The 22780-nt window shown below is 40.6% G+C and overlaps 1 long non-coding RNA gene across 1 annotated transcript in view; it reads left to right on the top strand.

The window, feature by feature from the left end:
* LOC119620925 (uncharacterized) overlaps positions 1-22780 on the top strand; it is a 26784-nt gene extending 4004 nt beyond the window's left edge. The window contains exon 2 of the long non-coding RNA XR_005237468.2: positions 22448-22780. This is a non-coding gene — a long non-coding RNA (uncharacterized lncRNA). The remainder of the gene's footprint in view (positions 1-22447) is intronic.

Here is a 22780-nt window from a genome sequence, read left to right as displayed (position 1 = left end):
TCCTTGCTGAGAAAAAGAATTGAGCGATATTTCTCCTATTTGCTTTTGAAAGAAGAGAAATATGGCTCTGTTATGCCCAGCTCACCGACAGTCAGAGTTTAAGGTTATCTCCCTTGTTCCCTGAACATTGCTGTTATCCTGTTCTTTTTTCAAGGTGCCCAGATTTCATATTGTTCAAACACACGTGCTCTACAAACCATTTGTGCAGCCAACACAATCATCACAGGGTCCTGAGGTGGCATACATCCTCCTCAGCTTACAAAGATGACGAGATTAAGATATTAAAGTAAAGAAAGGTATAGGAAATCATAAGGTTATTGATTGGGGAGGTGATAAGTGTCCATGAAATCTTCACAATTTGTGTTCAGAGATTGCAGTAAAGACAGGTGTAAGAAATTATAAAAGTATTAATTTGGGAAACTAATAAATGTCCATGAAATCTTCACAATTTATGTTCTTCTGTCATGGCTTCAGCCAGTCCCTCCGTTCGGGGTCCCTGACTTCCTGCAACAGGGATAGCTTTACTTCCTCTCTTCCTATTCAGATGCCCTTTATTTCTTTCTCTTGCCCGATTACCCTGGCCAGAGCTTCCAATATTATGTTGGATAGGAGTAATGGTAATGAGAGAGGGCATCCTTGTCTTGTTGCCGGTTTTCAAGGGGGATGCTTCCAGCTTTTACCCTTTCAGTATGATGCTGGCTGTGGGTTTGTCATATATGGGTCTTATTATTTTGAGGTATGTTCCTTCAATACCTAGTTTATTGAGAGTTTTTAACATGAATGGATGTTGAATTTTATTGAAAGCCTTTTCTGCATCTATTGAGATAATCATGTGGTTTTGTCTTTAGTTCTATTTCTGTTATTAATCATACTTATTGATCTGCATATGTTGAACCAACCTTGCCTCCCAGGGATAAAGCCTACTTTATTGTGGTGGGTAAGCCTTTTGATGTACTGTTAGATTGTTGAAGATTTTTGCATTGATGTTTATCAAGGATATTGGCCTGAAGTTTTTGTTGTTGTTGTTGTTGTATCTCTCCAAGGTTTTGATATCAGGATGATGCTGGCCTCATAGAATGAGTTAGGGCAGAGTCCCTCCCTCTCAATTTTTTGGAATAGTTTCAGTAAGAATGGTACCAGCTCTTCTTTGTACGTCTGGTAGAATTCAGCTGTGAATCCCCTGGTCCTGGGCTTTTTTTCGGTTGCTAGGCTAATTTATTACTGCCTGCATTTCAGAGTTCACTATTGGTCTGTTCAGGAATTCAATTTCTTCCTGGTTCAGTCTTGGGAGTGTGTATGTGTCAGGAATTTATCAATTTCTTCTAGAGTTTCTAGTGTATGTGCGTACAGCTGTTCATAATATTCTCTGATAGTTGTTTGTATTTCTTTGGGGCTCAGTGGTAATATCTCCCTTGCTGTTTCTGATTGTGTTTATTTGAATCATCTCTCTTTTCTTCCTCATTACTCTAGCTGGTGGCCTACTGATTTTATTAATTTTTTTCAAAAAACCAGCTCGTGGATTCATTGATCTTTTGAATGGCTTTCCGTGTCTCTGTCTCCTTCAGTTCAGCTCTGATTTTGGTTATTTCTTGTCTTCTTCTAGCTTTGGGATTTGTTTGCTCTTGATTCTCTAGTTCTTTTGGTTGTGATGTTAGATTGTTAACTCAAGATCAATCTGTCTTTTTGATGTGGGCATTTGGTGCTATAAATTTCCCTCTTAACACACCTTAGCTGTGTCTGAGAGATTCTGGTATGTTATATCTTTGTTTTGATTACTTTCAAAGAACTTCTTGATTTCTGCCTTAGTTTCATTATTTACCCTAAAATCTTCCAGGAGAAGTCTTTCATGGAATTGTAATACAATTACCATGTCCATGGAATTGTAATACAATTACCATGTCCATGGAATTGTAATACAATTACCATGTCCATGGAATTGTATGATTTCGAGTGAATTTCTTAGTCTTGATTTCTAAGTTGATTGAGCTGTGGTCCAGGAGATTGTTTGTTATAATTTCAGTTGTTTTCCATTTGCTGAGCAGTGTTTTACTTCCAATTGTGTGATCAATTTTAGAGTATGTGCCATGTGGCAATGAGAAGAATGTACATTCTGTTGTTTTGGAGTGGAGAGCTCCATAGATGTGTATCAGGCCCATTTGATCCAGTGCAGAATTCAGGTCCCAAATGTCTTTGTTAATTTTCTACTTCAATGATCTGTCTAATATTGTCAGTGAGTCTCCCATTATTATTGCATGGGAGTCTAAGTATCTTTGAAGGTCTCTAAGAGCTTGCTTTGGGTGCTCCTGTGTTGGGTGCATATATATTTAGGAGAGCTAGATCTTCTTGTTGAATTGAACCCTTTACCATTATGTAATGCCCTTCTTTGTCTTTTATGATCTCTGTTGGTTTGAAGTCTGTTTTGTCAGAAACTAGGATTGCAACACCTGCTTTTTTCTGCTTTCCATTTGCTTGGTAGATTTGTCTCCATCCCTTTATGTTGAGTCTATTTCTGTCATTGCATGTGAGATGGGTGTCTTGAAGATAGCATACCAATGGGTTTTGGTTCTTTATCCAGCTTACCACTCTGTGTCTTTTAATTGGGCCATTTGGCCCATTTACATTTAAGGTTAGTATTTATCTATGTGGATTTGATCCTTTCATCATGATGTTAGCTGCAGACTTGGTTATGTGATTGCTTTATAGTATCACTGGGCTGTGTACTTCAGTGTGATGTTGTAGTGGCCAGTAACAGTCTTTCCTTTCCATATTTAAAGCTTCCTTCAGGAACTCTTGTAAGGCAGGTCTGGTGATAACAAATTCCCTCAGCATTTGCTTGTCTGAAAGGGATCTTATTTCTCCTTTGCTCATGAAGCTTAGTTTGGCTGGATGTGAAATTCTGTGTTAGAATTTCTTTTCTTTAAGAAAGTTGAATATTAGCCCCTAATCTCTTCTGGCTTGTAGGGTTTCCACGGAGAGGTCTGCTATTAGTCTGATGTGCGTCCCTTTATAGGTGACCTAGCCTTTCTCTCCAGCTGCCTTTAACATTTTTTATTCCATTTCAACCTTGGAGAAGCTGAGGATTATGTGTGTTAGGGATGATCTTCTCATGGAGCATCTTACTGGGGTTGTCTGCATTTCCTGAATTTGAATGTTGGCCTCTTTAGTTAGGTTGGGGAAGTCCTCATGGAGGACATCCTGAAATATGTTTTCCAAGTTGATTCCATTCTTCCCATCTCTTTCAGGTACACCAAGCAGTCATAGATTCAGTCTCTTTACATAATCGCATATTTCTTGGTGGTTTTTTCATTCTTTTTTATATACTGTTATCTGCTTGTTTTACTTCAGAAACAGCCCTCAGGTTCTGGGATTCTTTCCTCTGTTGGTCTATTCTGCAGTTAATACTTGTGATTGCATTTTGAAATTCTTGTAGTGTGTTTTGCAGCTCTGTCAGGTCAGTTACATTCTCTATACTGGCTATTTTGTTTGTCATCTCCTAAGATATTTTATCGTGATTTCTAACTTCCTTGCATTTGGTTACAATGTATTCGTGTAGCTCAGTGAACTTCTTTCCTATACTTCTATCATTTTAGCCACCTTAGCCTCAGCCTGGTTCCAAACCCTTGCATGAGAGGTGATGCAATCATTTGGAGGAAAGAAGGTACTCTGGCTTTTTGAGTTTTCAGTATTCTTGTACTGATTCTTTCTCATCTTTGTGGGCTTATCTACCTTCAACCTTTGAGGTTGCTGACCTTTGGATGGTTTTTTTTTTCTTTTATCCTATTTGATGACCTTGAGGATTTGATTGTGGTATAAGGTGGATTCAGCCATCTGGCTTTGTTTCTGGAAGATTTTAGGGGGCCAACGTACAGCTCCCAACCCCTGGACTGCATGCTCTACCTCTGGGGACTTGTGTTGGGCCCCAGCTTTGTTCTCTGGCTCCTTGACATTTGGAATCTACTGTACTGGGGGGATCAAGGTGCAGTAGCTGCAGCCAAGTACTAGTGGATGCAGAGGTGCCTGCCTCCCTGTGGGCATTCATCACAGCAGCAGAGGCAAAGCAGCTGTGGGGAGCAGGGAGCAGGGGGCCACTGCTGGAGACTGTGTGGGCTGTTACAATGGAGGTAGTGTTGGCTTGGGGCAGAGTGCTGGCTAGCTCAGGTCTGGGTGCCTTTCCTGTGCCCCACAAGCAGGAGTGATTGCTTAGGGTATGGGCAGATCCCCTGATTGCTATTTGTTGGTGAGGTGAGGCTTGCTGGCTCTCTTCCCACCAAGACTCCATCTCCAGTGGTAGTCGGCAGGGTTTGGGGGCCTACTGCACTCTCACATGCTGGCAGGGCAAGTAAAGCAAAACCCACCCATGCAGACAGGTGCCCGCAGAGTGATGTAGGGAGTTGCTGTGGGCTTGGGAGTAGCTGCTGTGGGCTTGGGAGTTAACATGCAGGCTGGTGCACGGTCATAGGAGCTGCCATACTGGAGCTCTCCACCAGTCAAGCAGGATCCACCAGCACAGAAGCTATGGTGTGGGCCCCTAGGGCACGCAAGACTGCCCTGTAAGCAGGTGTGGCCAGGCTGTGACCCTGGGAGAGGACAGCAGACCAAGGAGTGCTCAGGTCTGACCAGCCCTGTCTGATGTGCAAGACTGCCCTGCACACATCAGATCAGACAGTTCCCATAGTGCTAAAGTCTCTTATGGGAGCATGTTGAGCTTGAAGGGGTGGCCATGCTTGGCCATGCTCTGCTACAGATGGTCCTGTGCCAGAACCTCTGGGCTCCACATCAGCTTGCTTGCTGCTTCACCACTTTACTTGTCTCCTGGGGGCTCCACTCCAGAGAAATGTGAGTCAGCAGTAGCTCAGTGCAGTTAGCCTAGGATAGAGTTTCTGTGCTGTAAGCTCAAGCCAGGGGTTCCTTGTCTGGTGACAAGCAGTGGACGGTATGTGGGACCCATGAGAGACAAACTGGCCTCCTCTCCTTGGGTTAAGTGTAGCTTGTTGGAGGTGTGGATAAGACACTTAGAGTCTCTGCTTCTTTGTTAGTCCGAAGTTAGCAAGGACGGTTTCACTGCCAAAGCAGAGGCAGAGAGGCTTTCACTTGCCCCTGGAGACTCTGTCCAGGAAGTTACTGAGTTGCTAGTGGCTCAATATCTCTGGCAGGAGGGTAGTTGGAGTCCCAGGCCTGGAAGACCTGTCTGGTGAGGAAGGTATGGGAATGAGCACCCATGTAACAGTCTAGCCACTTTTCTACAGGGATGCTGTGGTATGCTGGGGGTCCACTCCAGTCCCTAGTCACCTCAGATGTTCTAGTACCTGGAGGTATCACCAGTGAAGGCTGTGAAACAGCAGATGGCAGACTGCCCCTCCCTCTGGGAGCTCCATCCCAAGGAGGTATGGGCCTGTTGCCAGCCCGAATACAACTGTTGGAGGTGGCTAAAGACTTCCGTAAGGAGGTCTCACCCAGTCAGGGGGAATGTGATTGGGGACCTGCTTTAAAAAGTAGTCTGGCCACGTTCTCATAGAGCAGCTGTGCTGTGCTGGGGATCTGCTTCAGCCCCTGGTCACCTTGGACACTCCAAAGCCTTAAGGCTGGAACTACTAAGTTACCCAAACAGCAAAGATGGTGGCCCACCCCTCTCCCCGGGAGCTCCATCCCATGGAGGCCTGAAACTTCAGAGACACACCAATGGGTATAGCTAGAGACCCTGGTTGGGAGGCCCCACCCAGTGATGAGAAAGGGGATTGGGCGCCCACTTAAAAAAGCAGTCTGGCCATGTTTTCATAAGGCAGCTATACTGTGCTGGGGTACCGCTTCTGGCCCTGGTCAATTTGGGCTCTCCAAAGCCTGAAGGCTGCAATGGCTAAGTCATCCGAACAACAAAGATGGTGGCCTGCCCTTTCTCTGGGAGATCTGTTGCAGGGAGTTTTCAAATCTCTGTCACCCACAGAACACCAGCAGGGGTGGCTGGAGGCCCCAGTTGGGAGGTCCCTCCCAGTGAGGAAGAACAGGATCAGGACCCACTTAGAGAAGCAGTCTGGCCACGTTTTGGTAGAGCATCTGTGCTGTGCTAAGGGATCCCTTCTGCCCCAGTTGGTTTGGACTTTCCAAAGCCTGAAGGCTGGAAGGGCTAAGTCACCCAAACAGCAAACATGGTGGCCTGCCCCTCCCCCTTGGAGCTCTGTCCCAGGTAGGTGCAGCACTGCTACTGGTGGCTAGCTGGAATTCCAGACCAGTAGGTCTTATCCTGTGCAATGTTGTGGAAGTGGGGCCCGCAGACTATGGCTGCTTGGCCCCCTGGATTCAGCCTCTTTCCTAGGGGCATGTACAGGGGTCTAACCTCTTGCTTTGCTGGAGTTGCAGTTACTTTTGCCGGAATGCCCAGATAGCCAGAGTATATAAAGTTCCTGGTTCTCCACATACACCTGTTGTCCTGCTGGGACTCCATATAGCTCTGTGTGTGAGACTGAAGGCCCTGATGGAGTGGGCTCATGAGTGGATCTCCTGACCTGTGGGTTGCAAAAATCCATGGGAGAGGCATGGGTTCCCAGGACCACACATTCACTCACCACTTCTCTTGCGGGGGAGCTTCCCTTGGCTTTGTGTTGCTCCTGGGTGTGCTGTCGTCCTGCCTTGCTTTTCTCTGTTCTCCACGGGACAAGTTATTTCCTTGATTAATCCCAATGCGAGAACCTGGATGTTTCCATTGAAGGTACTATGTCTACTCTCACCTTCCATTCCACTCCGTGAGAGCTGCACACACTAGCTGCTTCTAGTCAGCCATCTTGGCCCTCTGGCCTATTTTTCTGTCATTACAGGTTAATGTGATTTCTGAGCACAATGAAGGAGCAAAATGAAGCCTTATCTGAACCAGTGATCCAAGTCTAAGACCACACCCCCCACATCCCTTGGGGTTGACAGGAAGCTCCAGATACCCACCTCTCCATAGCCCAAACCTCAAAATCCTCCCACCCTGATGTCACCTGAATCTATTATGACTCAACTAATGATAACATTTATCTCCATTTGTGCCAGTCACCACGAGTATCCCAAGACACCTCTCAACTGCTACATTCTAACCTCCATAAGGTTGTGTCCACATCCCCTCTTTAGGTCACTCTCTCACCCCTCCCCTACTAATAAAACACAATGCACCCACGATAATTCCTCCATAGTCGAAGCCTCTTCTCTGAATGCCCCCTCTCCTGAGGACTCTGGATCCCCTGAAACCCACTCACAAGGAGCAGATGATTTTTCTCTCCTACCCCCACTGTACCACAGATCCTAAAAGTTGTGTAAGTGACTTTACTACTTCGCATTGCTGCCTTTAGATAGCAATCCCTCTCCTACCTCCCTAAAAACTTCCAGCTTTTGACAGCTAGTGTCACCAACCAGCTCTTATTGCTGTTGTCAGAAATATTCTCCCCTCATTTCTCAGACATTTTGTCTCTGAGAACATGGTCATTCTCAGTGGTAGTTGTCGTATCTTAATTCTTAGTGAGTTCAATATCGATCATTCTAAAGCTAGACATGGTGGCGCTCACCATAGTCCTACCTACCCAGAAGACTAAGTTGGGAAGTTTGCCCAGGAGTTTGAGCCAGCCTGGGCAACCTAGCAAAACCCCCATCTCAAAAAAAAAATCATTCTGATAATCTGACAAACTAGCCCCTTCTGTTCCTTGAGCATTTCTCCTGCATGACATTGTCCTCAACTCCACCTCAGTTACTCACTCATGTACTCACTCATGTAGCCATACCCTAGCCCTTGTCACTATAATTTTGGGAACCCCTCTGTAATCTCAATTTCAAACATCCCTCTTTCTGACCATACACCCCTCTCTTTTTAGCCCACTCACTCTGTACCCTATTTTCTTTCATCCTCACCAGAATCTCCAATCCATTGACCTTATCAGATTTTTACTGTCTCTTCTTCCCTTTATTGTCTTCTCTCTTCTCCTTTCCTAGCTCAGATGTCATGCTCAATTTACAACCACTCCTCTACATAATACCCTCCAGTATTCTGCCCCTCTCTCACTTTGTGTTGCTTGGCAAAATCACAACCCCTGGCTAAATCCAGCTATGTCCCCATGAGCCTGCACCCACACAACTAAAGCTGGCTAGGGGAAAATTCACAACCACATGACAACTCTCAGTTTAAATTCATGACCATGAACTTCAACCAGACTTTAATGCTGCTAGGCAATCATGCTATAGGTCTCCTGTCCCATAATTTTCTGACTTTTCCAAGTTATTATTTTGCAACTTCTTTCTCCTCAAACTCCCAACACTATCTCCATATCCTGACTAACTCTTCCACTGCTTCCTATTTCAATAGAAAATTGAAGCCATCAGAAGAGAACTTCTACAGACTCCTACCACCACATTGCTTCACCTACCTGCACCCACATCTGTATACATGGTCTTCCTGTTGATATCATACATGATTATTATGGGCTGAATTGTGTCCCTCCAAAATTCATATGTTGGAGTCCTAACCCCCAGTACCTCATAATGTAACATAATTACCTCTTAAGTCAAAGCGAGGTCATTAAGATGGGTCCTAACCCAATACTACTGGTGCCTTTGTAAGAAGAGATAAGGACACAGATAACACAGACTGAGGGCTGACCATGTGAAGATACAGGGAGATGATGGCCATCTGCAAGCAAAGGAGAGAAGCCTCAGAAGACCAACCCTGTGAGACAATAAATGTGTGTTGTTTAAGCCACCCAATGTGTAGTATTTTGTTATAGCAATCTTAGCAAGTTAATATAATGATATTTCCAGACTGCCCTCTAAAGCCAGACCCTCTCCTTTCCCACTAGATATCTTCTCACATCAACTGAATGATATCACTACCTTCTTTCTCTCCCTTATCTCCAGCATTATCAATGTTGTGTTGTCTATTGGGTCATTTCAGTCAATCAGGATTAAATTATACTGTTATTTCTCATCTTTATTATATAACACACACAAATATATATATAATCTTGGCTCCACTTCCCCACCTGCCATCACGCAATTCCCTTGCTCCCCTTTGATGCAAATCTCTTTTACAGACACATATGAAATATGTTTCTATACATAATATAAGACATCACTTGAACCAGTGTTCCTGTCTAAGACTATACTCCCCTGGGCCTTCTACCTATATCAGTTTGGGGCCAAGAGGGAGCCCCAGATGACCATACTTTTCTATCTCCCACTAGCTCTGCCTGTTCTGTTCCTTACTCACTCTGCCCCAGCTGTAGCCTCCCTGCTGTTCCTCAAACAAGCCATACTCACTATTGTCTTAGAGCCTTTGCAATGTCTGTTTCATCTATCAGGAAAGTTCTTCCCCCAGGTAACGAGTTTGACTACTCTCTCATCCCCTTGTAATAGTGGTCTCTATTCAGTGTTCCCAATTTTTCTCCTCTCATTCTCTCTTGGGCACATTCTAATCAGGGGTCCACCTCCACAAATCTGTTGAAATTGCTCCTGTCATGGTCATGATCATGGCCATGAATGACTTCTTGTTGTTCAATCCAATGATCAATTCCTAGTCCTCACCTTACTTATCAGCAGCATTGGGCACCGCTAACGAGTCACTCCTCTTTGGTTCACTTTCTTCCTGTGGCTCCCAGTTCAACACACTCTCTGATCTCACTGGGTGCTCCTTCTCAGTTTCCTTTACTGGCTTCTCCTCTTCCTCCAAACCTCTTAAAATGAGAATGCCGCAGGGCTCCATCCCTGTTCTTTGCATTTCTGTGTGTACTCCCTTGGTGATCTCTTCCAGTCCAATAGCTAATATAAAATATTTCTAGGTTAACTTCCAAATTCATGTCTGCAGGCCAGATCTTCATCTTAAACTCCTGTCTGATACATACAACTGCCTACTCAGCACCTCCACTCAATGTCTAATGGACATTTCAAACTCAAAATGTCGTAGGCAGAACTAATCTGCTCTATAAAACCTATTGTTCCTACTGCCTTCCTCACTTCAATTGATGGCAACTCCATCTGTTCATCTGCTTGAGCCAAAAACCTTGACATCACCTTCAATTTCTTTCTTTCTCTCCCACTACACATCCAATCCATCAGGAAATCATTTTTGCTCTACTTCAAAATGCATCCAAAATCCAACCACTTCTCACCATCTCCATTGGTACATGTAAGGTCAAATCCACCATCATATCTCTTCTGGATAACTGCAACAGCTTTCTAACATGCCTTTCTGCCTCCACTCTCGTTCCCCTATGGTGGTACATTCTCAATGCAAAAATTAAAGTGATAATTTTAAAATATAAATCAAATCATGGCATTTCTCTGCTCAAAATCCTGCAAAGGCACTGTATTCCACTTGGAATCAGAGTCAAAGTCCCTGCAGAAGCCTGATATTTTCTGGTTCTCCATTATATCTCTGACCTCTCATCTGCTCTCCTCATTCTGCCACAGCTGTGGCCTTCTTGCTATCCTTGAAACATCCTGGGCTTACTCTTGCCATAAGACCATGGCAATGTCTATTCTGCCAGGAAGGAGTGCTGTTTTCCAATAGAGCCACTCCTTTAAATTCTCTCACATTTTTCAAGGCTCAAATCTCACTGTATCAATGAGACCTACCTGAACCATCCTACTTAATGCTGCAAACTGCCCACCCTGTTCTCTCTATCCCCCTTACCATCCTCTGTTTTTGCTTCATCACCATCTAATACACTATATAATTTATTTACTTATTATGCTAATTATCTTATTTCAGTCTTCCCCCATTGAAATGTAAGGTCTACAAAGGAAGATATCTCTGCTTTCTTCAATGATCCCAAGTACCTAGAATTGTGCCTACAATAAATATTTGTTAAATGAATCATTTTCTGGTGATTTTTGCATTATGACAAGTTAGATCATATCTGTGTGTAATCTTCTACAGCTTGTTTTTTTCACCCAACATTATGAATTTTCACCTAATATTATGCATCTCTAAACATTTTACCTGTGTTTATACTGTAACCAATAGAGGTGCATTTAAATGATATATAACATTCCATTATGTGAATATTCCATAGCTAACTAATGCATTTCCATCCTCCTAGACATTTAAGTTGCTTCCAATTTTTTCTGTTAGAAGCAATGCAGCAGTTAATGTTCTTGCAATAGCCTCCTCTTAGTCTATAAATGTCACCTAGAATTGAAATTGCTAGATGACATAGTACATGCATCTTCAACCGACTACACACTGCCAAATAAGTTTCCACAGTAATTGCATCAATTTACATTCATACCAACAGTGTATGTGTCCCATTTTCCCCATATTCTTGCCAATATTTAGTATTTTCAGACTTCTTTAGCCAACTAAATGGGTGAAAGTGAGTATCTCCCTAGTGTTTGAACCTGTATGTCCCAGATTATTTCATAAAGATGAGCATCTTTTTTAAATTATACTTTAAGTTCTGGGATACATGTGCAGAATGTGCAGATTTGTTACACAGGTATACATTTTCCATGGTGGTTTGCTACATCCATCAACCCGTCATCTACATTAGCTATTTCTCCTAATGCTATCCCTCCCCTAGTCCCCCACCCACCGACAGGCCCCGGTGTATGATGTTCCCCTCCCTGTGTCAATGTGTTCTCATTGTTCAACTCCCACTTATGAGTGAGAACATGCAGTGTTTGGTTTCTGTTCCTGTGTTAGTTTGCTGAGAATGATGGTTTCCAGCTTCATCCATGTCCCTGAAAAGGACATGAACGAGTATGAGCATCTTTTTATAGGTTTCCTGGTTATATACATTTCCTCTTCTGTGAAGTATGTTTTCACGTCATTTGCCTGTTTTTCCTATAAGTTGTTTGTTTTTTAAGTATTGCTTCTTAGGGGGTCTTCACATATTCTGTATCTAATTGTTGGTCAGCAATATATTTTGCAATAAGTTTCTCTAAGTCTGTTGCTGATCTTCTTTTTCGAATCCATGTTATGTTCATTTACAACAAATGTAACTGGAATAAACCTGTTTGAGGAAAAACATGACTTTTGGTATGTATGCAACTCTGCTGGTGAGAGTCATATATAAGAAAGTATCCTGTTAGGCAGATTTTCAAAATGTTTTATTCAAGTACAATAGAGATACATACATATCTTAGGTGTATATCTTGATAAATGTTTACAAAGTAAAGACACCCATGTAACCAGCTCCCAGATCAAGACACAGTACATTGCCAACCTCCCCCTGCCCCGCCACAAGCTTCTTTTGTGCCCCTTTCCAGTCACTATGCCCAAGGATGATAACCACTCTCCTGACTATTAGTTTTGCCTCTTTTCTGCTTTAAATAAATGGGATCTTTCAGTATTATACTCCTCTGTGTCTGGCTTCTTTTGCTCAACATTAGGTTTATGAGATTCATCCATGTTGTCATGAGTTTGTAGTTGTAGTTAGTTTATTCTCCTTTATGTGCTACATTTTAATGTATACCACAATTCATTTATTCATTCTACTGTTGGTGGATACTTGTTTTTTTCAGTTTGGGACTATAACAAATAATGCGGTTATGAGCATATTCATAATATCTTTAGTGAATATACATATGCATTTTTCTTGGGTATATACCAAGAAATGGAGTTTCTGGTCATAAGGAATGCATAGGTTCAGCTTCAGTAGATAGAGCAAACTAGTTTTCCAAAAAGCTTGTGCCAATGATTGCTCGTCTTTTAACACTGATGTTATTTCTCATGTCTTTTATTATACAATGTTTGTGAAATCAAATATATCGATATTTTCCTTTAAAACTTGTTTTGGGATTTTGTTTAGGAAATTCTCTACTCTGGGGACATGATTTTTTTTTTGGTTTTAAGATTTTGGTTGTGTATTTTGGTCTTTTATACATCTAGACTTTATTTTGTATAAGGCATGGATCTAGATTTTTCTTCGAGAAGGGAAACAACTGTCCCAATCACATTTATTAAATTATTCATCCTTTTTTCACTCCTTTGCAATGTCACTTCTTTCATATAGCAATTTACTGTATGTGCCTTTTCCAATTTTGTAATCAATGTTCCAAATTCCACAAAAAACTTGGCCCATTAATATTTTGATTGGAGTAATATTGGATTTATGGATTAATTTGAGAAGAATTACCAATTTGCTGACTTAAAGTCTCCCCACATACAAATGGAGTATTGTTGGGAAAGACAACCCATCATGGTCCCTAAGCATTCATGCATGTTCTTTCTGAGTAGGCCAAAAATGTAAGGCACTGATGACTCTTGACCTTGGCCATTCTCAGGGCCATGTTTGCAGTGAGAAACCCTGAAGGATGAGGAAACATCACAAAGAGCCAGCTTATTTCCATTTTTTATAAAAGCAGTGGATCCTCCAAATGTGTTGTTTCTTTCCTGTAATGCAACCCACTGTGCAGCCATCCATCATTGGTCCTTTGCATTGCCCTTGTGGGATCTGGGGGGCATTGGGTACAAACACAAGCCAACAAGAAGTTCTAGCTACTGCTCTTTCTGAGTAATAAAGTCCTTTGCCTCTCACCCAAGATTCTCATGTCTTCTGACAGAATATATGAAACTGTGTGTGTCGTGTCAGGCTAATTTTAAGTTTGTAAATAGGGTCAAATTCTAGACCTTTGGTAGTTCCTGACAAGTATATTCCTCCACTTTCTGATTTTTATTGAATTTCCTTTAGTACAATCTCATACTTTTCTGCATAATGGTTTATACATCTTTGTTAGCTATCTTCCTAGTTGCTTGATAGATTTTGGGAATATCATGAATAGGTTATTTTTCCTATTGCATTTTCTAATTGATTGCTGAATTCCACAGGCTTATACATGTCATTAGTACAGCATCTCACATGGAATAATGTACTGTTTCCCTTAATAGAATGTTGGCTTCTCTTGAGAGCAGAAACCATGCTTTATTCATGTCTATATTCTCCTAATGAAACATTTAATTCAACTAATATTTATTGAGCATTGTTATGATTTAAATATGGTTTGTGCCCACCAAAACTCATATTGAGACTTGGTCCCCAATGTAACAGTGTTGAGAGGGGGTGGAACCTTTAACAGGCTTCTGGGTCATTAGAGATTCACTCTCATTAGAGATTCACTCTCATGAAGGGATTAAAGCAGTCTGGTGGGAGTGAGTCAGTTCTTACCCTTTGTGGGACTGGATTGGTTATGCAAGTGCAAGTTGTTGCAAAGCGAGGTTGCCTCTTGTGTTTTGTGTTTTACTCTCTTTGCCGGGACCTGGTTTCCCTTCCATTTCTCTGCCATGTTTTGCCACAGTACAAGGCCCTCATCAGAAGCTACCAGATGCAGCTGCCCAATCTTAAATTTCCCAGCCTGCAGAACCATGAGCTAAATAAACCTCTTTTGATTGTAAATGGCCCAGTTTCAGGTATTCACTTATAGCAACACAAAATGGACTAAGACAAGCATCTACTATGTATCAGATGCTAAATAAAAAGAAGTATACAATCATAAATAAAGTGGCTGTTCTCAAGAAATTTATAAAATGTGAAGAAGACAGAGCTGCAAAATATTTCTGTTAAGAAAGTCAGATTGGCCAGGTGCGGTGGCTCACGCCTGTAATCCCAACACTTTGTGAGGCCGAGGCTGATGGATCACCTGAGGTCAGGAGTTCAAGAACAGCCTGGCCAACATAGGAAAACCTCGTCTTTACTAAAAATACAAAAACTAGCCGGGCATGGTGGTGCACACCTGTAGTCCCAGCTACTCGGAGGCTGAGGTGGGAGAATCGCGTGAACCCAGCCAGGGGAGGCGAGATCACACCACTGCACTCCAGCATGGGTAACACAGTGAGGCTCCGTCAAAAGAAGAAAAAAAGAAAAAAAAAGTAACATTATGTATCATAACAAAGGTATGAACAAAGTGCTGTGGGAATAGGGGCAGTTCATCGTGACTTGGAAGATTCTGGAAGTCTTCAAACAGTAAGTAGTGTTTCAGTTGGGCCTCAGACAGTGATCTAGACTGGTGCAGATGGAGAGCTAGGGAAGGGAGGTAACTTCTGATACCATACCTGGCATTCAGAGTCTTCCACAATATAGTCCCAAACTATCTTCCCAAACCTAGCTGCTATGTCCTCCAGGAAATAAAAGTTAGTCTTTCATGCCAAATTAATCCATCAATCATATTCTAAACTCAAAATCTTTGAGTTCCCACCTTACTGTTTTGCACTATAGCACAATGACTAAGAGCAAAGTATCTAGAGCCAGAGGAATTTGGATTCTGGTCCAGATTCTACAACTTACTGGCTATGAAGTGTTGGGCAAGTAAAGCTAGAAATGGTGCTTATCTTATAGTACTATGTGATCAATCAGGTAATTCTTGTAAAACTGGCATGGTACCTTGTGCAGAGTACAATACTATGAAGGCTACCTCTACTGTATCCATCCCTCTGATCTCAAGTCAATTAAAACATACTTACTGTATATCCAGTATGTGCAATAGATTGTATTAAGTATCATGAAGAACAAAGATGAATAAGACCCTATTTCTGCCCAGCAACATGTCAGGTGGAGAATAAAAAGTATGCACACAAATAGGTCGGGTGCAGTGGCTCACGCCTGCAATCCCAGCACTTTGGGAGGATGAGGCAGGAGGATCACTTGAGGTCAGGAGTTGGAGACAAGCCTGGCCAACATGGCAAAACCACGTCTCTACTAAGAATACAAAATTTGCTAGGCGTGGTGGCCTGCGCCTGTATTCCCAGCTACTCAGGAGGCTGAGGCAGGAGACTTGCTTTAACCCAGGAGGTGGAGGTTGCAGTGAGCTGAGATAGTGCCACTGCACTCCAGCCTAGGCAACAGAGTGAGACTCTGTCTCAAAAAAAATGTGTGTGTATATATATATAGATACACAAATAATCATGAGGCAAAGCAAATCAAAAGAACTGGATTCTTCTAGCTCTGGCCCTTGATAGCATGAAAAAGTCAGACCACATGATCATCAAGACCACTTCTAAGTCTAATAATTCTATGACATCTATGATTTTAAATGTTACATCAAGGTTAATAAGTACCAGGGGAAAGTGAAAAAGAGGGAAATCTGATTCTACCTAAGGGAGTCCAAGAAGCCTGCATAGAGGAAATGACATTTGAATTGGGCCTTTAAAAATGGATAGCATTTGTTGAAGGAAGAAATGGGTGCAATGGAATTACAGGAAGAGGGGAAAAGAACAAAGAGAAATGTAGGGCACACTTGGGAAACATCCAGTAGTCTTATGTGGTTGGGACATCGAGATTCATAATATTTAAGTAGAGGAAAATCAGGTGAAAAAAGTAAGCTGGTGTCAGATTATGGACGACCTTGAATGTCATGCCAAGTGGTTTGGATTTTATCTTGTAAGCTATTCACATTGGACAGTGACAAGAAAATCCATTGAAAAGAGTTGTGGTAGTTGTTCAGGTATAAAATAAGAAGAGACTAAACTAAGGCTGTGGGTCTAATAATTGAAAATTAAGGAGAGAAGTCTTTTGGTGGTTTTTCATATACTACTCTGTGTATGTTGTTGAATGATTTTTTAATCAAACAGGTTTGGAGGGCAGGACCCATTCATTCATTCATTCTACAAATATCCATTGAGCACTTAGTATGTGCATGACAGTCTGGGCACTGGAAATAGAGTGATGAGTGAGAGAGTCAAGTTCCCTATATGTTAGTACCCTTTGTGCTGAAAGTACCAGAAAATAATGATACCATTGGAAATGGGAAGGCTAGGGACACACTGGTAGGGAGAATAAAGAGTTTAATCTTGACATATTTGGAATGCCTATATGTCAGTGAAAATATCAAGTAGGCAGTTAGATACAGATATCTTGAGCTTTTATGTACTCTATCTCAGAGTTGACCTTTTTTGTCAACTCCATCTCCATTGTCATAATACTTTTTTTTTAAGGTTTGCTGTTTACTTTTTGAAAACCTAAGGAATTAGTGGCATCTTTATAGATAATAACATAGTTCATTATGTTAATATATGTTATACTGAATATGTCAACATGAGGCTTCAACACATATAAATTGATTTCTTAACAGATATATATTTTTTCTCTTAAAATAGAAGGACATTGTATGTAAGAAACTCATTATAATCCCATTTATGATAATCTGCTTTACTGCTAGTAATTGTTTAAAAACAGCAAGGAACAAATAAAAATCCCAAAAAAGATATATTGAACACTATGAAGGATATTATGAAACTTGGAGAAACATTAAAATTAGAATTTCAACCATTATTTCAACCATTATTTTTGTTTACATTAAAACTCAACAGTTGACCGGGCGTGGTGGCCCACACCTGCAATCTCAGCACTTTGGGAGGCTGAGGCTGGCAGATCACGAGGTCAGGAGTTCAAGACCAGCCCAGCCATCATAGTGAAACCCCGTCTCTACTAAAAATACAAAAATTAGCTGGGTATGGTGGTGTCTGCCTGTAGTCCCAGCTATTCAGGAGGCTGATGCAGGAAAATCACTTGAACCCAGGAGGTGGAGGTTGCAGTGAGCCGAGACTGCGCCACCACACTCCAGCTTGGGCAACAGAGTGATATTTCGTCTCAAAAACAAACAAACAAACAAACAAAAAAACCCAACAGTTACGTTTTGCTGAAATTAAAATCTCAACAGTAATTTTGTGAAAAGAAAATCTCAGTACCTATTTCTGTACTTATTGATAAGAATAGTTAAGAAACTCTTGAGGAATAAGAATGAAGTGGGAAGACTTTCCCTATCAGATATCAAGACATTTATTATTATTACTGCTACAGGTAATAAGGCAATGCTGTACTGGCACAAGATTAGATAAATAAACTGGTGGAATAGAACAGACAGGTCAGAAATAGTCCCAATAATATATGAACACTTGGTATTTGACAGAGTTGGCATTGTAACTGAATGGGAGAAGGAAAGACTTTTTAACAAATGATATTAGGGCATTGGATATTCATAAGGAAAAAAAATTAGACCTCTATTCTCATACTCTACATGAAAATTAATTCCAAGTATATTAAAAACCTAAATGTGAAAGTCAAAACCATAAAAATTGTAAATGTTATCATAGTATAAAGGAATATTTCATATTTTAGTATAGAAAGATTCCTTTGAAAAGACACAAAAAGCACTTACCGTAAGAAAGGATTGATAACTTCGATATCTATCTTATAATTAGAACTTATGTTTATCAAAAGAAATCATTAAAATGGAAAAGTAAGTGACAAGGTGGGGAGAGATGTATGGAACACATATAAAGGAGAAAGAACTAAAATTAAAACAACTTCTACAAATTAATTTGAAAAAGTCATACAACTCAACAGGAGAAAATGACAAATGTCTAGAATAAATGCTACACAAAAGAGGAAACCCTAATGTTCAATAGGCTTGTGAAAAGATGCTCAACATTATTAGTCATCAGGAAAATCAAATTATGAGATGCCATTTACACCAACTAGATAGGCAAAAATTAAGAAGTCTGATAATACCAAGTATTGGCCAGCAGGTGGAGCAATGAGAACTGTTTAACCTGGCTAGGAAGGGTATGAATTGGTACATGCCTTGAGGAAGTTAGGTATCATCCAATTAAATTGAAGGTGCTCATATTCCATAAAGCAGTAATTCCATTCTTACATAAGTGCCCTAGAAATACCTGTGTTTATATACACTACCAAGAACATTGATGGTAGCACCGTTTTGTAACAGTCAAAAATAAGATTTCATCTCACCCCAGTTAAAATGGCCATTATCAAAAAGAAAAAAAAAAAAAAACCCAGAATCTGGCAAGGATGTGGAGGAAGGGGAACTCTCATACACTGTTATTGGGAATGTAAGATGGTACAGCCATTATGGAAAACGGTATGGGTGTCCCTCAAAAAACTAAAAATAGCACTACCATTATGATTCAGCAATCTTACTGCTGGATATATATCCAAAAAAATTTTTAACAGTATATTGAAGAGATATCTGCACTCCTATGTTTATTGCGTCACTATTTACAAGATCCAAGTTATGGAATCAACCTAAGTGTCCATCAGTAAATAAATGGATAAAGAAAATGTGATAATATGTACACGATTTAATAGTATTCAGGTATTTAAAAAAGAATGCAATCCTGTCATTTGTGGTAACACAGATGAGCTTGAAGGATTTTATGTGAAGTGAAATAAGCCAGGCACAGAAAGACAAATATCACATGTCCTCACTCATGTGGGAGCTAAAAAGTTTCAAGGAGGTGGAGAGTAGAACTGTGGTTGCCAGAGGCTGGGAAGGGTGCTGCAGAGGGGCGAATGAAGAGAGATTGGTTAATGGGTGCAAAAATAAAGTTAGAGAGAAGGAATAAGTTCTAGCGTTCAATAGCACAACAGAATGACCACAGTGTTTTGTTGTTGTTGTTGTTTTAGACGGAGTCTCGCTCTGTTGCCCAGGCTGGAGTGCAGTGGCACGATCTCGGCTCACTGCAAGCTCCGCCTCCCGGCTTCATGCCATTCTCTTGCCTCAGCCTCCCAAGTAGCTGGGACTACAGGCACACCCCACCACGCCCAGCTATTTTTTGTATTTTTTAGTAGAGACAGGGGTTTCACCATGTTAGCCAGGATGGTCTCGATCTCCTGACCTTGTGATCCGCCCGCCTCGGCCTCCCAAAGTGCTGGGATTACAGGCGTGAGCCACCGCTCCCAGCCGTGTATTTCAAAATAGCTAGAAGATTTGTAATGTTCCTAATGCAAAGAAATGATAAATGTTTGAGCTGATAGATATCCCAATTACCTTGATTTGATCATTACACATTGTACACATGTATCAAAATATCACGTGTACCCCATAAACATATACAATTATTATACATCAATAAAACTAATAAACTGTAAAAATAAAACCTGCAAACAACCAGAATGGTCCTCAAAGTTATCATGAATAAATCATGGTATATTTATACAATGGTAAACTGTACAGCAATAAAAATGGATCAACTACAGCTATCTGCAATATCGATGAGTCTCACAAGCAATGTGGAATGAAACAAGATAGTCACAATTCCAAGTTTAAAAAGCATTTAATGTTTGAACATCTGTAAAACAAAACTGTTGTTTAGGGATGCTTATAAGGAAGAAAACGTATAAACAAATGCAAAGAAATTATTATTACAAATGTCAGCATAGGGGCTACACCTGAGATGGAGGGAGGGATGTCATCAGTGGTGGGGGGAGAGGAGTAGGTTATTAAAGGGCTCTATTTCTTGCCCTGGCTGGTTATTACATGGGTGATGGCTTTATAAATGTTCTTTAAACTGGTAGTTCTCTTCTGAATGTATGTTTTCCTAATGAAATAGAAAGTAGGGTCACTAGTTGGAAATGATGAGGGAGGGAGTATTAAAAGATTTGAGGAAAGGACCAGAGACATTGGAGAGTGAACAGACTAGAGAAATACAGTATTTTTATCTTTTCTGAAAGCTTTTTATATTGTTTCTGATTTATTATGCTTTTTCTCTCACATGCAACGATATTTTATTAACTTTAACATACTACACTATATATAGTTATCCCAGCAAAATTATAATGCTATTTAATGTTTAAAAATAATTGTAAACGCAAAATTAAGTCAAAATATACCATATAATGATTTGTCACAAAACATTAGTCATTTATTATTTCAACTTGAGCTTTAGAAAAGCTGTTGTTGTTTATATTTAGAAAAAAATGTATCTCATGCATATATTGTGTTGTATGATGGCTTTTTATTCTTTTACTTTTGACTTTTTATACCAAGTAATTTTAGTGTTAAATTGTATATTTTATGTATTTAAACAGATATGGATATTTATTACCTCCTATTTTATTGATCTCAACTCCTAAAAGTCATTTTTAATATCAGAAAACATAGCCACATTAACATCACTAAACTAAATATTAACATTGACATTTAAAATTACTTGAAAATGACTATGCCCTTAAATTTTGCTGAGAACATTTAAGTGGACAAAGTTGACAAGTCTGTATAATTTTACAGTATTGCCTAGGGTTTCATATGAACCGATTTGAAAAACTCAATTATTTAAATTATAACTTACTTTAGTTGTAAATCCACGTTTATATTATAATTGCATAGCTTCAGGCTTCAACATACACAATGTAAAGTTTTTATAAGGGCAAATATAGTAAATTTAAGCAATTATTAGCAATTTAGCTTTAAAATATACTCTGAGGGGAAAGTACCCTAACTTTTTCCTCTGCTCTCACACCATGGCAATCAACACAGAATATTTCCATGTCCAAATGTGTGGGGTTTTCCCACACACTAAGTGAGCAATCAGTTCTGCAGTGAACACCAGATGGGTGTACTCCAATTCCATTCTGACACAATCTACCTGTAGATAGCATAATATCCCACAAGCTGAGGACTAGGTCTCACAGGACTGTTCCCAGACCCTTCAGACACCAGTTGCAAATCCAAGCCTCCAGAACTTCTGACAGATGGGCTTCAATTTTGAGTTCACATGACCCCTTCTTTGGGTTTAATTTGCCAGAAAGGGCCACAGAACTTAGGGAAATACTTAACGTTTACCACTTTATTATAAAGGATATATCAAAGGACACAGATGAAGATATGCATAGGGTGAGGTACTGCAGAAGGGGCTCAGAGCTTCTGTGCCCTCCCTGGGGCACCACCCTCCAGGAACCTCCACATGTTCAGCTATCTGGAAGCTCTCAAACCCCAGTGCTTTGGGGTTTTTATGGAAGCTTCATTGCATAGGCATGATTGATTAAATCATTGGCCACTGGTGATCAACTTAATCTTCCACCCCTCTTCCCTCCCTGGAGGTCGGAATGAGGTTGTTAAGTCCCAACCCTCTAATGGTGCCTTGGTCTTTCTGGTGACTAGTTCCCATCCTGAAGCAACCAGGGGCTGCCAGCCATAAGCCAATCATTAGCATACAAAAAGATATCACTTTGGAAATTCTAAGGATTTTAGGAGTTGTATGCCAGGAAACAGGATCAAAGACCAAGTATATATTTCACAGTATCACATATACCGTGTGAGTTTTCATTTTATTATATTCTGTAATAACTGTGGCATTGTCAGAGATAAAACACAGTCTTTTAAAAAATAATTTGGATCTACAAACATTGAATCTAGGAATATTGAAAATTGATGTATGCGATTCTCAGATAGTTCAGGGAAAAAATATCCTGTGTGTGTATAGACAGAGTGCACACTTAAATAATAAAGCAAATGGGGAGAAACATTAATAATAGGGGAATTAGGGTAAAAGGGACGTGGGTGTTCTTTCAGCTTTATTTATGCTTGCAACATTTTTAAATGTTTGAAATTATTTTTAAAAAAGAAGTTAAAATGAAGAAAGGGACATGGATGGACAGAATGACATAAGTGGAAATCACCAGTGTACTTGGGAGATAAATGCATCTTTTTCCTTTCCTTATGCAGACTCTGTGTTCATGCTTTCTTGAATCCACAGGTTGAGTACTGTCCCAACACATCCCGATCTGCAGATGTGGAAACTCATCTTCAGCTCTCCTGGACCAGCCATTTTCTGCCAACCTTGGTGGCAAATGCTCTCTGACATCATACCTCCAACAATTGTATCTTTAATTTCTGTGGCATTCAGTGAGAAGTTCTCACTGCTAAATCTACAACCAAGTAAGACAAAGATAGGACAAATTTGGTTCAGTAAGGACATGCAAGAGGAGGGCATTACTAAGATATCTGTAGGGGGAAACTATAACACATGTCATCTTGGAAATCCTCAAAATCCTAGAGTTGAAATAAATGGGACAGTTATACAGTGTGA

The sequence above is a fragment of the Chlorocebus sabaeus genome, chromosome X (assembly GCF_047675955.1).
Source record: "Chlorocebus sabaeus isolate Y175 chromosome X, mChlSab1.0.hap1, whole genome shotgun sequence".
NCBI lineage: Eukaryota > Metazoa > Chordata > Mammalia > Primates > Cercopithecidae > Chlorocebus > Chlorocebus sabaeus.
Note: the sequence above shows the minus strand (reverse complement) of the source record. Positions and strands in the feature narration are given on the sequence as shown.